This window comes from Pristiophorus japonicus, chromosome 2 (assembly GCF_044704955.1).
Source record: "Pristiophorus japonicus isolate sPriJap1 chromosome 2, sPriJap1.hap1, whole genome shotgun sequence".
In the NCBI taxonomy this organism is placed as follows: Eukaryota; Metazoa; Chordata; class Chondrichthyes; family Pristiophoridae; genus Pristiophorus; species Pristiophorus japonicus.
In genome coordinates, this window is record NC_091978.1 from 327,098,092 (window position 1) to 327,115,669 (window position 17,578).

The 17,578-nt window shown below is 48.0% G+C and overlaps 1 long non-coding RNA gene across 1 annotated transcript in view; it reads right to left on the reverse strand.

Annotated features, from left to right (window-relative positions):
- Positions 1-202: 202 nt before the first annotated feature.
- LOC139234649 (uncharacterized) overlaps positions 203-17,578 on the reverse strand; it is a 219,463-nt gene continuing 202,087 nt past the window's right edge. The window contains exons 2-3 of the long non-coding RNA XR_011588321.1: positions 1,083-1,239; positions 203-831 (exon numbers count right to left, since the gene is read on the reverse strand). This is a non-coding gene — a long non-coding RNA (uncharacterized lncRNA). The remainder of the gene's footprint in view (positions 832-1,082; positions 1,240-17,578) is intronic.

Genomic DNA, 17,578 nt, shown 5'->3' on the forward strand with positions numbered 1-17,578 from the left:
AACACCCGACAGTGAATGCATTTTTTAACAGAACATTATAACAACCACCATCCCCAACAATCAACATTCAACAATTTTTTTTAATAACAATAATATATGGCTCCCCCTCCCTACCTGCGGTCATGCTTCCCTCCTGTAACTTGATCCCCCCCTTGTTGTAACCCTCCATTTCCCACGTACTCCCCAAGTAACGGGACCAAGACGTCTTGCATCTCAAGGGCTGCTGCTGTGGGGGTGGGAGGGGGGAGGTGGGAGAATGACCTCGGTGGATGGAAGTGAAGACGTTTGCGAACAAATGTCTTCCGAGTCAGCAGGAAGTTCTTCCTCCTGTCTTGTACCCATTGTGGTTGTTGGTGGTATGACACCTTGGGGTGCAGTGTCATATCCCAAAACTATCGCATGCCACAAGGCATCAACAGGGTCGGTCGTTCGCCCCATTGCCGCAACTATCTGCTCCATGTCCTCCATTATTCTGGCAGACAGTGTGGCAATGTTGCTGGTCAACCCACCAAGTGCCTGGAGGAGCTCTCAACCCATGTCGCGCTCGCTCTCGACAGTGACATCATGTCCTCATTGACATCTATCCGTCGCAGTGCGTGCCTACCTCGCCGGGGTCGGACGATTTGGAGTGGCCTGCTGCAAGCCACTTGGCCCCCGCTACTTCATCCATTGAGGATGGCGAGGCCGTAGGTAGCACAGATGAAAAATCAGGCTCGGATTTGTCCTCCTCCTGCTCCTCCTCCTCACTTTGGTGTTCGTCACCCATGGTGATGACAACTTTCAGCAGTACAGGTATAGGGGCCTCCCTTTGCGCCTGGGGAGGCTGGGGAGCTGGAAAACATAGTTGAGGTTATTAGAAGAGAAGGGGAGACATGAGAATGCTTGCGCTGCATTGGCATATGTTCAAGGAGCAACACCACTGCAATAAATGTGAACAAGAGACGTTACATATGATTAACATGAGAGTACAGAAGAGTACAGAAACTGCATGCATAACATTACATCATTCATATATTATATTGAAATGCCATTAAATTACTTTAAATTACCACTGGTTTACCACTGCTTTACACATTACTCACGTGGCACAACAACGGGCTGTGCACCACCACGGGTGACAGAACGATTATGGGTGCCCACTAATGCTGCAGCACGTTCTTCCAGGTCCATCAGAGGGTGCAGCACAGCAGGCCCTCCTCACGTCCGCCTCTGCTCGGCATGATTCTTAGATATCTTCCTCTGCAAACGTGACAAGAGCATGGCATAAGCTAATCGACTAGATAATACTACAGAAACACAACAGATATTGTAATCCACAATTAGTCACCCCACATGCTATTCATCATTAACGTTAACATTATATGCTAATACAGTTTATTTCCACAGTTTGTTATAACATCTATGTTCAGAGAAAATATTTAATAAGATCGTGTTTATGAACTAATGCTTGACACTAAACATCTTGCGTACAATCTCCAGGAAATGACCCATCCACGGGCCATGCCATTCAGTGTCTGAGGGGAGGTAGGCGGTTTATTTGAATCGATGAAGGTTCCCTGGGCGGAGGGGGGGAGTGGGGGGGGGGTGGAATCCGGACCACTGGTGAGCTCGGCAATGACAAGACTATAATGGGAGGGGGCACCATGTCCATGGGTCCATGAGCTGTGCTCGGAGACTTCCGTGTGGCCGGAGCTAATGTCCCAAAGTGTCCCAGGACAAACAGTGAGCCAGGGCAGCTCTCCCCTAGTCCTGGCTGGGTCACTGTGTGAGTGACAGCAGCTGGAGAGACTCACACAGTCTGGGTAAAGCTGACCGGACCCCTCAATGCTCAGTCATGCCCCATCCACCAACGTAACCAAAAAGGATACGGTGCCCAAGTTAAAGACTTGCTCACAGCACACAAGAATTCTCCTTCTAAATTAAAGTGGTAGAAATGCCGAATGTTTGAGGCCTATCTGTTTCTAATCATTCCTTTAAATAATAATTAATACTGTTGATTAGATGTAAGGCATCTCAGGAAAATTAGACTTATAGGCCCCAAGTTTCCACATGATTTGCTCCTGATTTTTAGGAGCAACTGGTGTAGAACGGAGTATCTTAGAAATCGGAATTCTCGTCATTTAGTTTGCTCCAGTTCTAGTCAGTTAGAACAGTTTCACTTTGGAACAGAATTTTTTTTTCAAAAGGGGGCGTGTCCGGCCACTTACGCCTGTTTTCAAAGTTTCATCGGTGAAAACTTACTCCAAACTAACTTAGAATGGAGTAAGTGAAGATTTTTGTACGCTCGGAAAAACCTTGTTTACACTTTAGAAAATCAGGCGTAGGTTACAAATCAGGCGTAGGGAATGGGGGGGGGCGGTGTTTAAAGGGAAGTTTACAAACATTAAACACTTCAGTTTTACAAATAAAGAGCCATCATCAATAATAAATGATAAATACATCAATAAATCAACCAATAAATCAATAAAAAAAAATTAATAAGAATTTTTTTTTAAAAATCAATAAATAAAACATTTTCTACTTACCGACTGCAGCACCGGGAGCCCTCCAACAGCGTGCTGGGATGCCCCCCTCACTGTGTCTCTGTCAGTGTCTCTATCTCTCTGTCTGTCTGTCTGTGTGTCTCTCATTCTCTGTCTGTCAGTGTCTGTGTTTCTGACAGCGAGGGGAGGGGGAGGAGGGGGGTAGAGGGAGAGAGGGGGGGAGCAGAGGGAGGGAAGGGGAGGGATGGGGAGAAGGGGGAGGGGGGGAGCAGGGGGAGAAGGGGGAGGGATGGGGGAGAAGGGGGAGGGATGGGGGAGAAGCGGGAGGGATGGGGAGAAGGGGGAGGGAGGGAGGGAGGGGGGAGAAGGGGATAAAGGGGAGAAGGGGGAGAAAGGAGATGGGGGGGAAAGGAGATGGGGGGGAAAGGAGATGGGGGGAGAAGAAGGAGATTTGTGGGGGGGAAGGAGATTGGGGGGAAGGAGATTGGGGGGGGAAGGAGATTGGGGTGGGGGGGAAGGAGAAGGGGGAGGGAGGCTGAACGGGCCGGGCCCGAGACTTCGGGCAGGGCCCATCCCCGCACCAGATTTACAGGTAGGTGGCGTTGGGTCGGGTCGGGTGGGTGGTGGGAGGGAGGTCGGTTCGGTTCGGGTCGGGGGGAGGGAGGGAGGGAAAGGGAGGTCAGGTCAGGGGGAGGGAGGTCAGGTCGGGTCCGGTCCGGGGGCGGGGGGGGGGGGAGCGGGTGTCGGGTCCGGTCCGGAGGCGGGAAGTGGGAGTCGAGTCGGGTCGGGAGGAAGCAGGAGCTAGCCGTGGGAGGAGCCTTATGCACACAGCCCCAGTGAGGCCATTCGGCCAGGGCTAGGGGCTGCGTGCTTCGGGCCCCTCCCACACAGTTTCGGGCGCCTGGAGCTACTGCACTTGCGTGCCCACTGTAGCGCACATGTGCAGAGGTCCCGGCACTGTTTTCAGCGCAGTGACCTGGCTCCGCCCCCTACAGGTCCTGCTGCGCTGCGCCGAGGGCCAGAGGACCTGCAGGGAGGTGAAGAATCTGGAGGGTTTTTTTAGGCGCACTTTGTCTCGCGAAAAACGGGCATCCAGGTCGCGACTGCGCCGTTCTAGGCGCGGCTCGAAACTTGGGCCCAAAGGGCGCAGGTTCCGACCCCAGTCCAAATCTTAGCAGGGAAGCTACCCAAGATTACCCAGCTTAATTACAATCTGGCAGATTTACACTCTAATTAATGAGTCAGTGCATTATTACAATTTAAAATGTAATAATTTAATACTTGCTCTTGCCGATGCAACCAGACTGTTCCACCGCTTGTGGCACTGGTCTGCCTCACACCTACCGTGGGCCACCAATAAGACCATGGCGGCGATATCGTCCCATATTTTTTGATATATGCAGGGGGGGTAGGTTTCCCATGCCTACCCTGGGTTAATTGACCCCACCAATTTTCGACCTCATTAACCAGAGCCTCATTGGCCTCATCAGAGAAGGCTTTCGCCCTCCTTCTCCCTGACAGCTCCTGCTGCATGCTACTATCGCTCGATTAGTTTGACATTTTTCACCCTCCACAGATTTATTTTCAGCTTCATTCTCTCTCCTTCTCTCTCTCCCTCTCTTCCAGACTTCTGAGCATGCGCAGATGAACCCTAAACGCCTGAGTCGCAGGAAAAGTTATTCGCTGAAAAAAAAGCACGCATATGCAGAACAGCCGTCGCTATGTATGTCAGCCTTGCACGACTCAATACATCGCTAAGATCCATTTCACATCGCTAAGGCTATCGGCCAAATGAAAAAGGCGAAACTAGCAGTTTTTAAAATGGCCGATATTCCAGCAATCCTGAAAAATAAAAAAACGCTGAGTCTGGAAATATCGCCCAAGCGATCATAGTGGAAAGTCTAGCCCCATAATACTTTTCAAAAATTGTAGTAATAGGAAATTCAATGGTGTGATTGGTAGGGAGCTCTTTTTCTGGTCAAATAGCTAACTGTTTTAAGATTGTGGATATGGAGGAGAGGGTAGATGCATTAGTGGATAGTTAGTTCAAGCAGGTGGCTCATGAAGGAATTAGCAACAAAGGGAAGGCAGTCAGAGGTACTTAAAAGAGATTTAAGCATGAAAAACAGAGAGACTGTAAAGCTCTGTGCTCGATCTATTTGCAAGGAGTTCACACATAGAATTGGAGCAAATGAAACAAATTTAGATTTATAAATAACTGTGACCGGTTCTGGGGTAAAGCAGGCTGGATGGCATAAATGGGCTGTTTATCGAACAGGCAGATTCAGAGGTAGAAATTGAAGCTTGTTTAAACCTCATATGTAAGATGAAGGCTAAGGTTTTAAACATAGATAAGCACTCTTTGGAGACTGGGCAAGAGGAGGGTGAGAAGAACATAAAGCAGAAAGTAAATCTAACAACAACAACAAATTGCATTTTTATAATGTTTTTAACAGAGTAAAAAGTTCCAAGTACTTCACAGAAACGTTATCAAACAAAATTTGATATCGGTCATATAAGGCGATGTTCGGTAGGTTTAAAGGAGTGTCTTAAAGGAGGAGAGAGAGGTAAAGAGGTGGAGAGGTTGAGCGAGGAAATTCCACAGTCTAGGGCCCATACAGGTAAGAAAACAATCCTTAAACAGTCTTAGAAAAATAATAAAAACTGTAATTAAATACCTATATCTGAATGTTGAAACTATTCAGGAGAAGATGTCTGAGCAAGAAAAATGATGCTGTTTTCGAAGCATGGCTTAGTCAAGAAAAGGGGAATTAATTCAATATGCAGGGGTATAGGAAGTTCCAGAGGGATTAAAAAAAAAAGACAGGAGAGGAGGAAGGGTAGCATCATATGTTCAGCAGAATTTGAAAATTAAGGAAGGTGAATTGATGTCCCAGAGGAAGACACAAATCAAAATAATCTGGCTTGAGTTAGCAAGCAGGCAGGGGACACAGTTAACAATAGAGGCCTGTTATAAAACCCCTGGGCAGGACAAGGATAATGACAATATATTATCTGATGAGATAAGAACAGTAACTTAAGATAATAATGCTGTAATAATGGGTAACTTCAATCAACCTAATATATAAATCATAAATCCCTGAATGAAAATAAGGCAACAGAATCAGAACTAATTGAATGCAGTACAAGATTGCTTTTTGACCCAATGGGGGAGATTTTGAGACCACTTGCTCAGCAGATATGGGATGGTAGTGAATTTGGTGGGGAATATCTTACCGCCCCATTTCCTCTATCGCTGTGGCCATTACGATTGGCCTGGCATATCCAGGTCCTGGTCTAATTCCCAGGCCTTCAGCTGCACTCCCAGTGGATTTATGCTGTGAGTGTGCTGTAAAGGCCAACAGATTTTCAAGGATGCAATCTCTACAATGGATGAATTAGCAAAATCAAATGGGAATGAAACAGAGAAACAAAATTACAGAAAGCCTATAGGAGAAAAGGAAGGGAGATTAAAAGCAAAGAAGTCATTGGTGAGTCAGTAAATAGAGACCATAAAATATAAAATACAAAAAAAGGACAGGAAAAGTCTGGCTGACCCAACAAGCTTATCCCGTCCCAGAATTGTATAACTTCCACACACCACGTCCCTCCTCTCCCTCCCCACACAGGCACAAAGGCCTAGAAATTCAGCGCATTTGATGGAGGGTGCTAACAGGGCAAAAATGTGTTAGCGACTGGGCGTGGTGCTGATAACAACTCCCATCATATTGGGCAGGAGTTTAGTGGCGGTGTTATGGCATTGCGCTAAGTTCCCCGCCTCTCAAAAGTTACCGCCTCCAAACAGGGCATTAATCAATTTCTCCCCCATATTCTCCTGATAGAAGCAAAGTACCAGAATTTTTTTTAGGAAAAAAACTCTGAAAATTTTTCTCCCGCTCCTGAAGCCAACCAAGCAAGCTCCAGAAGCCAATGATGAGTGGGTGACACAACCAAAGCAGCAAATCCATACTCACTGCACATGTTGCCTACTTATTTCAGAGGTCGACTACTCTGTGAAAAGAAGAACCTCCTAGCATCTAACCTACTTCTAGTAACTTGTAACTTTTGTAACTTGTACTTATGTCCTCTGATCTTCCTGAACCGATCTAGTTCGAAAAGTTTATCCACTTGAAACACAGCTAAGCTTTCCAGTACGTTAAAGACCTTAATTATATTTCCTCAAAGCCTACATTTCTCCAAAGTAATGTGCTCTCTAAGCCTGTTCTGGTAACTATGAGTCCTTAAATTATCGATCAAATGGCCCTCCTCTCAACCGTTTTCAGGGCCTTTATATCCCCCACTATATGAAGGGGACCAAAACTGAACAGAGTGTCTAGATGTGGCTTTATACAAAGAAAAGATAGAGGGTGCAAAATTTGGATCTGTAGCGCCCCACCACGAGTACCCTTACAGGCCCAAAATGGCGTCTGCGTGCGAACTCACATTTCTGGTGGGAGATCTGTGGGACACCATATTGGCGAGAGCATTAGTACGCGCGCAGTGATCATCTGCTATGCAGAGTAGGAAGATCATGACATCAATCAGCGTACTACACTGATTTCATGAGCGCTGCCATTTTGGAGCTCTGCACTCCAGCTAATGCCAGCTCTTAAGTTCGCACTGTTAAACACGTGTTCAGCAGCAGGAAGGACCCTCCACCAGCACTATTTGAAGGGATCATCAACTACTTTCAGATTAGTTGCTTATTGATTTCTACTGGCTGTTACTGTGATTGTAGAAATGTTTGGTGGTTTCTATTGGCTGTTGCTACAATATGGTGCCTACTAGAGTTCTTTAAATTTGCTAAAGTCTACAGGGTATGGTATGGCAGGTGCTGATGAACGTTGTCCTGACTTCAAGGCTTCGGCACAAACCACTTGTTTCCAGACATTGGTGCAGTAGTAGACATTCTCCTTGGAATACAGCATGATTGGAAAAATGATCAGAGGCAACACAGAGCAGTGCTAGAAGGGGGAGGAGGAGGAATAGGAGAAGGGCTCTCAGCAGGAGGCTATAACTGCTCAGGGTGTTCAAGGAGCAATTCTCCTACATGAACCTCAGTGAGGAACAGTGTGCGAGACATCTGTGCTTCAGTAAGGATATCCTCATTGTAATCTGCCACCTGCTGCGGCCACAACTGCGACCACAGAGCAGAGCGAGGACAGCATTGCCAGTGACTGTGGTCATCAACCGTTATGCATCAGGCTCCTTCTAGGCTAGAGCTGGAGATATTTGCAACATCTTGCTGTTTGCCACCTACTGTTGCATAAGGGGGGGTCACTGAGGTTCTGTATTCCAATAGAGCTAACTACATTTCATTGTCTCTTGCCAGAGAGCAGCCAGTGGTACGAGCACACGGCTTCGTGAGGATTGCAGGCTTCCCTATGCTTCTTCTTTCATATGGTAGTAGCAAATAAAAATCAAATGTCAATGCCTAAGTCAGATATCCAGGCCAAAGCTTCAAGTGTAACAGCATGGAACTCTATGATGTGCTCCCGGGTCTGATTCGGAGCTCCACAGTCGCATGATGGGGATGCTTTAATCTTCCATCCATGGAGAAGGTGGCAACATCTACCGTGATTGATGGTTGTCCACTGTTGCCGAGGAAGGTTTTATCCTTCAGGTTATACTGTGGGGTTCTCTATAAGGAATCCATTCCATAAGTCACAGTTCTTCCAAGCATTTCGTCATCGGTCATCAAGGTTGACAGGAAATTGCTGAATGGCTTCGGCAACGGTCCAAAATGGCCTCCTAGATTTGAGACGGTTTGGTGATAGGTTGTTCATGTTGGACTGGATCGGCATGTCTTTGCTGGTGTAGCAGTTGTATTCTCTGAAGACTGCATATTCGTGGTGTCGGTGAGGTGGTGCAATGTTTGCAATAACGGGCAGCCAAGGTGTTGGTGTCAATAAAGCGTGCCAGTGATAATTCTCATAATAGAGTTCAGCTGGACATCAACAGATTGAAATGCAGACTTGATAGCCATGTCGGAGAGCAGTACTTCGTGTAGAGTACATCAGGGTGAGTGCTGCCATATGGAGGGTTTGAGCGTCTGCCATATGTGGATCCAGCAAGTTTCTGGATCAAGTTGACCCTACTCTTTCATTTCTTTCCGAGGTTCCGGAGATGCTTTCTATACGACAGTGTGTGATCCTACATAGGGGGATTTTTTGGCATGGTTTGCCTCTCCGCCGCAAAAGGAGATTTTCAAAGCTCGGTTTGCTTGATGGGTGTTGAGGTGGAATGTCGAGGTGACGGTCTTTTGCGGGTTTGGCCGAAGTCGCCATCAGTGGAAGTAGGCCTCCATCCTCTGTAAATCACTGGTCAGGGTCTCCTCGGTGATGGACAGATTCATGTTATGCATGATCGAGACAGGTCGTGTTTCGGGCAGGTCACTGGTGTAAACGTTGAATAACATGGGTGCCAGGGCAGTATGTTGTGGGACACCATTGTTCAATGTCCTATATGTACTCGACTGCACACACGTTGCTTTTCAGGCACCGCAAGTCAAGTCTGGGATTTACCGCAACTGAAAGCGATTCCACTCCTTCAACATCCAGCTGGTATGCAACCACAGGCAGCGAATCATGTAGGCCAATGCCCTGCACCCTGACAAGAGTTTTGGTGCCTTTATTCTGTGACAGTTCGCTGTGCCATCTGCATTTGAGCCATCCAAAGGGTGACTACTGGGCGACAAGGGCTATCCACTGACAACATGGCTCATGGCTCCAGCATGCTACTCACGCACATGTGCGCAGTATTCATACAATAAAAGCTATGCTGCCACACAAAATGTAATACAGCAGACCATTGGCATGCTGAAACAACACTTCCACTACCTGGACCGCTCTGGAGGAGCCCTGCAGTAGTCAGCAGAGCAGATGTCATTATTCATCGTGTTCTGCTGCATGCTCCACAAAGTGGCCACCATGAAAGCACAGCCCTTGCCACCAGCTATACGGTGAGCAGCTGAGGAGCAGGAGAAGGAGGAGCAGGTTCAGAAGGAGGAGGAAAGGAGGAGGCAACCTAGACAGCCTCTTTCTGGCCAAGCTGTCCGTGAACAACTCATGCGACTGTGATACCAGTAAACACAACCCCAATTTCCCATTCACCAACAGTCCCACACCTTACCTTCCTTCTGTCACTGACCAGCACAATGTCTGCTTGGCCACTCGTGCTCGGTGTCTACCATGTGCAGATCCTGCCTCTATGCTATCCTCTAAATTATGCGCAATATCAGTATCTGAACTAGTGGCTGCAAGTGTGAAATCGAGTGATGGTGTTTCTTCATCATCAGTGTATTTTTCCTCTTCCCCCTGTCGCTCTTCCATCACTGCCTGGCAAAGCGGCAATTTTTGGGTATCTGAAAGGAGAAAGGCCCAAGGGTAAGGTTGTGTTGAGGGGAGCGGGGGAAGCAAGAGGTGCATGCTTACACCATTTGTAGCTTGTAAATCAGAAGAGGTTGTGGGAAAAGGGGGGACGTGGGATGTGAGAAGGAGGATGAGGTATGAGGATGCCGTCACCTTCGATGGTGCTACTGGACCACGGCCTCTGCAATAGCCACTCCAATGATGGCGACCACCATCTTTTTCATGGGGGTAAGGACATACAGGCACAATTGATCCCCGCTGGTTAGCTCCTGTTGCCTCTGGTTGTGCGCTACCTTGTCCTGCAAGAGGGATGTGTGTCAGTGAGTGTCATGCAATCTGTTTGGGTAATGTGGTTGAATAGCTGGCAATGTGTGAGATGTGGGTGTTAGGCTTGCAGCAGTGCTAAGTGTGTGAGGGCAAGGTGTAGTTATGAATGTTAGGTATGAGCACTGATTGATAGAGATGTTTTTGTTGGCAGTATCTGAGGCTAGTGGTGCAGTTGGTGGGATATGGCATTTGAAGGTAATTCACTGACAACCACTCATGTGAGATCATTGAACTTTATGCGTCACTGCATCTACGTCCTTGGGGCTTGACTCCTGGGATTGACCATCACAGCTATCTGGTCCCACTGCCTTCTGAACATTTATCTGGTGGGCCACCAAGCCTACTGTGGATCCAACACTTCTCTCCTCCTTTCCACCTCCTCCACCAAGGCCTCCAGTTTAGTGTCTGAGAACCATGGAGCACGCTCTCTCCCATGTTTTGCCATTTCAGTCTTTTTCCGTGTCAGCCATAATGCACCTCCCCTTTAAGAGGTGCAGTCTGGTTTTCAGTAGTGCAGGCTAGCTTTAACTTGTGCTAACCTCTAACGATTTTAGGCCCCCTGCTGAGGCCTAACCAGCATGGTTAGCACTGGCTGCACGCTACAATCATAGTAATGAACAAGCAGCATGAAGTTGGTGTGCTGCCTGCATCACATTGAACAGGCGCGGAGAATCGCACATCACAAGCCCCGCGTCCGTTTACGGGGACTTTCCAATTTAGCCCACAGGGTTTCCTATTTTGCATTTAATTGTTCTGGTAATACATCTTAACACCCTAAAAAATTAAAATTAACACCAAAAAAATGTTTTTTATTATGCAGAGGAATGCCCTATCGGAAACAGTGACAAAAACAATTTTCTTGTTAGCTTTTAAAAGGCAAGTAGATAAATATTTGGAAAAGAAAAATTGTACCAAATACAAGAAAAGAGCAGTGCAGTGCTAATAAGTGGGTAGCTCTTTCAAAGAGCTAGCACAGGCACTATGGGCTGAAGAATATCCTTTTCTGTTAAAACCAGTTAAACGTGATAAGAGGCACAGTGAAGATCATAATCGGAACCCAAAAAGTGGCACAAATATTGGAGAGAGAGAGAAGTAGAACTCTGAAGGATATAAGTAGAAGTAAAATTATCAAGGATAAAATGGGTGTAATAATTTAATATTTTCTGAAAATATTCAATGGAGAATATAATATTAATTTGCAATTCAGTTTCTGAGTACACGGAGTTTCTTGGAGCACTTTGAAGTCACGTTGACAGAGGTATTTGATTTCATTAAGAGGTTTTAAGACTAAGAGGGGCCGAAATTCAGCCGCCTGAAAAGGCCTCTTATCGCTCAAAAGCGGCGGCCAAGGTTCACTTCCGCCCCGCTCCCCCCACATCCGCCACGGTCTTGTGGACGCGGCCTTAAAGGTGTCATCAGAACGTGCACCGCTGCCTCTCCGCCCCAAAATCTATATTCATTATAAAAAAATCGACCTGCTGCCTGACGGTGCCCCCAACAGTTTTTTGTGTCGGAGCAGTGAGAGGTGAGAGGATTGTTGCGTGAATCGCAATATTTTTGGTCAAAACCTTTACGGACCTGCCAAAACTTTTTTTTGGACTTTTGAAAACTTTATAGGACTTGTGAAAATGTTCTCACTCGTCATTTTGAGAGCGGCATTGAATACCAGTGGCCTGAGGGCTTCAATCTGTACTCCACAGAGGCCTCATAGTGAAGGTTGAGCCTGCAGAGGCAATGGGCTCAATGCTGGCAGGGGAATGCCTTGTGCACATTGTGCGTGCCAGGGAGGCATGCAAGAAAAGACGGCACCGTCAGCAACTGCTCCAGAGGCAGTGGGCAAGGGAGGCAGCAGACATGGCTGCCCAACATAGAGAAGAGCCTGGAAATAGCGACAGACCTCAAGGCAGAGAAGTTGGCCAGGAAGGAGCTGGCGTGAGGAGGAGGGTCAGCTACGTTGACACCCTGCACCAGATAGTGGGCGATGAGGCAGAAGCTTGCCAGCAGCAGCCTGAAGAGGCTGAGGAGCATGAAGAGGAAGAGGGAGAAGGCAATCAGTCAGCTGCCACTGGAGGAGCCCAGCAGAGAGTTAAGGGAAGAAGGCCATATCGTGCAAGGTCTACAGGCATCAGTTTTCATTAATGGAGCTGACAGATGACCAATGACTCTGCAGGCTCTGATTCAGGAAGGACATCCTGAGGGTGCTGTGCAATCTCATGCGGCCAGATCTGCAGCCTCAGACAAGGCTGAGTACAGCTCTGAGTGTGGCAACCAAAGTGAGTATTTCACTAAACTTTTATGCAACTGGCTCTTTCCAATCTGCAACTGCGACATCACTAACATTTCTCAATTCTCCGCCCATCTCTCCGTCTGTCAAGTGAGAGTTGGGGCTAGAACCTCCACTTTTTTTGAATGCTCAACATCCATTAACGCCCATTTTACCACTGAAATGATGTATAACGCCCATATATCGCCAATTTTGGCACAAAATGGAAACTGACGGGCATTTTTAGGAAATTTATCGCCGAGCGTTACTTTCCCCATGTGTTAATGCCGGGAGAAAATATTACTGCCCGCCCACTTTTTTGGGGCAGATTCAGCAGAATGGGCGAAATCAACGCCCATAATATCGCTCAGCCTTACTTTCTGTGTGGAATTAACGCCGAGATTCAATATTAATGCCCGCCCACTGTTTTTTGTTGTAAAGAGTATATTTACCCAAACAAGCGGCCATGAAATCGCTCAGCGTCAATTTCACCACCTCACACACATATCGCCCACAATATCGCTCGCCCAAAAAACCGCCAACAAAAAGTGGAACTAACCGGAACGAATGCCAGCAATGTGGCTGGCATTTGTTAAATCCCACTCTTATGTGAGGAGCTGATATCTGAAAGATTTGCGTGAAAGAGCGCTGATGTGAGCGATAACGCTGACACACCACTGTGTATGTGCAGCTCAGACATCAATGGTGCCCATCACCTTGGTGCCAGTTAAAGTTAATGTTGATTGATGTTAAGTTGTATTTAACCCTTTCATGTTAAGCTGCAGCAGAGGTGGGTAGTAAACAAAGAAGTAAAAAGTAATCGAGGTGTGATGTCACAGCCAAGAGGGTAAGTGATTGGCTGGCTGATTGGTGAGTAATTTTTCTTTTTTCTTTATTTTTTTTCTTTTTCTCATCATTAGGAAACCTTTGTCATTGTTGCCAAATGAAGTAAATTATAGTAATTTAAGGGTTAAGTCCTGCCTGTGGAGCACAGCGTCCCTGACAATTACATGTGCGGCAAATGTGACCAGCTGAAGCTCCTGATAGACTGCATTGCGGCATGGAGCATGGAGCATGAAGCATGGAGCATGGATTCACTCTGATGCATCCGCGATGCAGAGGATGTCATGAATAGCACTTTTAGTGAGTTGGTCACACCGCAGGCAAAGGTTACTCAGGCAGAGAGGGAATGGGTGACTTGCAGGAAGAGCCGTGGAAGGAAGGTAGTGCAGAGGTCCGCTGCGGTCATCCCCCTCCAAAACAGATACACCGTTTTGGGTACTGTTGGGGGGTTGATTCATCAGGGGAGGGCAGCAGTAACCAAGTTCATGGCACCATGGGTGACTCTGCTGCACAGGAGGGCAGGAAAATGAGTGGGAGAGTTATAGTGGTAGGGGATTCTATTGTAAGGGGAATAGATAGACGTTTCTGCGGCCGCAATCGAGACTACAGGTTAGTATGTTGCCTCCCTGGTGCAAGGGTCAAGGATGTCTCGGAGCAGCTGCAGGACATTTTGGAGGGGGAGGGTGATCAGCCAGTTGACGTGGTGTATATAGGTACCAACGATATAGGTAAAAAACTGGATGAGGTCCTACAAGCTAAATTTAGGAAACAAGGAGTTAAATTAAAGTGCAGGACATCAAAGGTAGTAATCTCAGGATTGCTAACAGTGCCACATGCTATTCAGAGCAGAAATAGCAGGATAGCTAAGATGAATACGTGGTTTTAGGAGTGGTGCAGGAGAGAGGGATTCAAATTCCTGGGACATTGGAGCCAGCTTTGGGGGAGGTGGAATCAGTACAAACCGGACGGTCTGCACCTGGGCAGGACCGGAACCAATGTCCTAGGGGGAGTGTTTGCTCATGCTTTTGGGGAGGGGTTAAACTAATATGGCAGGAGGATAGGAACCTATGCAGGGAGACAGAGGGAAGTAAAATGGGGGCAGAAACAAAAGATAGAAAGAAGAAAAGTGAAAGTGGAGGGCAGAGAAACCCAAGGCAAAAATCAAAAAGGGCCATGTTGTGTTCCGAACACAGACTGCACACAGGAAGGTCAAAGTAACAGTGACCTCAGTCTTTATTAAGACACTCCAGAGTGAGGAACAGGCCTTAGGGGCCGGCTTATGTACAGTGCTCCCAAGGAATGCTGGGATCCCTTGGGACTTCAGGGGATGAGCTCCCTAGTGGCGGAACATGGGAGTGCATGCTTTACAGATACACAAAATGACTCCCCCTCAAAGTCAAAGTGAAAACAAGGTGAGGTGGTCGGGAGCCTTTCTTTCCCTGGTGGACCGCCTTGGTAAAAATGTCTGTTCTGATGTGTTGGCTGTGCCCTCACTGGGCTGGCATGTTGTTGGCCCTGCAGGGCTGCTGGGTGAGCCTGGCCTTGCTGGGCTGTTGGTTGTGATGGGTTTGATTTCCTGGGGTGGTGTCGTTGATCCTTTGGGTGTGTGTTGTGGGCTCGAAAAAGGTGGTGTCTGCTGTGGGTTGTTCAGGGCAGTCTGTGAACCGCAGCCTCGTTTGGTCCAGGTGCTTTCTGCAAATTTGTCCATTGTCTAGTTTGACTACAAACACCCTATTGTCTTCTTCAGCTATCCCGGTGCCCACGATCCATTTGGGACCATGTCCATAGTTTAGCACATACACAGGGTCATTTAGATCAATTTCCCGTGACACAGTGGCGCAACCATTGTTTACATTTTGTTGCTGCCGCCTGCTCTCTACCTAATCATGCAGGTTGGGGTGAACCAGCGAGAGTTTGGTTTAAAATGTGCTTTTCATGAGTAGCTCAGCTGGGGGCACCCCTGTGAGCAAGTGGGGTCTCGTGCGGTAGCTGAGCAGTACTCGGGACAGGCGGGTTTGGAGTGAGTCTTCTGAGACTCACTTAAGGCTCTGTTTGATTGTTTGTACTGCCCGCTCTGCCTGCCCATTGGAGGCTGGTTCAAACAGGGCCGAGGTGACATGTTTGATCCCATTGCGGGTCATGAATTCTTTAAATTTGGCACTGGTGAAACATGGCCCGTTGTCACTGACCAGTATGTCAGGCAGGCCGTGGGTGGCAAACATGGTCCTCAGGATTTCAATGGTGGCGGTGGTGGTGCTTCCCGACATTAGTCCACATTCAATCCATTTTGAAAAAGCATCCACCACCACCAGGAATATTTTACCGAGAAACGGGCCCACATAGTCGAGATGGATCCTTGACCATGGTCTGGAGGGCCAGGACTACAAACTTAGTGGTGCCTCTCTGGGCACGTTGCTCAACTGAGCACACACGCTGCATTGCTGTACACAGGACTCTAAGTCAGAGTCGATACCGGGCCACCACACGTGGGATCTGGCTATCATTTTCATCATTACTATGCCCGGGTGTGTGCTGTGGAGATCCGAGATGAACATCTCCCTGCGCTTTTTGGGTAGCACTACGCAGTTACCCCACAACAGGCAGTCTGCCTGAATGGACAGCTCGTCCTTTCGCTGCTGGAACGGCTTAATTAGCACTTGCATTTCAGCGGGGATGCAGGCTCAGCTCCCATGCTGTACACAGTTTTTTACTAGGGACAGTAGAGGATCTTGGCTGGTCCAAGTCATAATCTGGTGGCCGTGACAGGTGATTTATTATTTTCCAATGCTTCCATGACCATCAACAAGTCTGCGGGCTGCGCCACCATCAACAAGTTTGCAGGCTGTGCCATACCCACCCCCGTGGTGGGCAATGGTAGCCGACTGAGAGCATCCGCACAGTTCTCGGTGCCTGGCCTATGGCGGATGGTACAGTTATACGCTGATAGCGCGAGTGCCCACATTTGTATGGGGGCTGAGGCATTAGTATTTATCCCCTTGTTTTCAGCGAACAGGGATATGAGGGGCTTGTGATCAGTTTCCAGCTCAAATTTGAGGCCAAACAGGTCCTGATGCATTTTCTTTACCCCGAACACACACGCTAATGGCTCTTTCTCGATCATGCTGTAGGCCCTCTCGGCCTTAGACAAGCTCCTGGAGGCATAACCGACAGGTTACAACTTCCCCGCAACTTGTTGTAATACACACCCGACTCCGTACGACGATGCATCACATGCTAGCACAAGCCTTTTACATGGGTTATACAATACAAGCAGCTTGTTGGAGCATAAAATGTTTCTGGCTTTCTCAAAAGCAATTACTTGTTTTTTTCCCCATATCCAGTTCTCACCTTTACGCAATAACACATGTAGGGGCTCTAAGAGGGTGCTTAACCCCGGTAGGAAGATACCAAAATAGTTGAGGAGTCCCAGGAACAACCGCAGCTCCGTGACATTCTGCGGCCTGGGCGCGTTCCTGATAGCCTCTGTCTTGGCGTATATGGGCCGAATGCCGTCCGCCGTGATCCTTCTCCCAAAAACTCCACTTCTGTTGCCATGAAGACGCATTTCGACCTCTTCAGCCACAGCCCTACGCGATCCAATTGCTGGAGGACCTCCTCCAGGTTTTGTAGGTGCTCGGTGGTGTTCCAACCCATGACCAATATGTTGTCCTGAAAAACCACCGTGCGTGGTCCCGACTTGAGTAGGCTCTCCATGATTCTCTGGAAGATCGCTGCAGCCGACCGAATTCCAAACGGGCATCTGTTGTAGATGAACAGTCCCTTGTGCGTGTTGATGCAGGTGAGGCCCTTCGAAGACTCCTCCAGCTCCTGCGTCATGTAGGCCAAAGTCAGGTCGAGCTTGGTGAACTTCTTGCCTCCTGCCAGCGTCGCAAATAGGTCGTCTGCCTTCGGTAGTGGGTATTGGTCCTGTAGCGAGAAACAATTAATAATTACTTTATAATCGCCGCAAACCCTAACCGTGCCATCACCTTTGAGTACTGGAAAAATCTGGTTGGCCCACTCACTGAATTCCACTGGGGAGATGATACCCTCGCATTGCAGCCTGTCCAGCTCGATTTCCACTCTCTCCCTCAGCATGTGAGGTACCACTCGCGCCTTGTGGTGAATGGGTCATGCCTCTCAGACCCAAGTGGATCCGCAGTTTCGCCCCGGAAAAGTTTCCAATGCCTGGCTCAAAAAGGGAAGGAAACATGTTCAGAACCTGGGTACATGAGGCCTCATCGACATGTGATAGCACTCGGATGTCATCCCAGTTCCAGCGGATTTTGCCC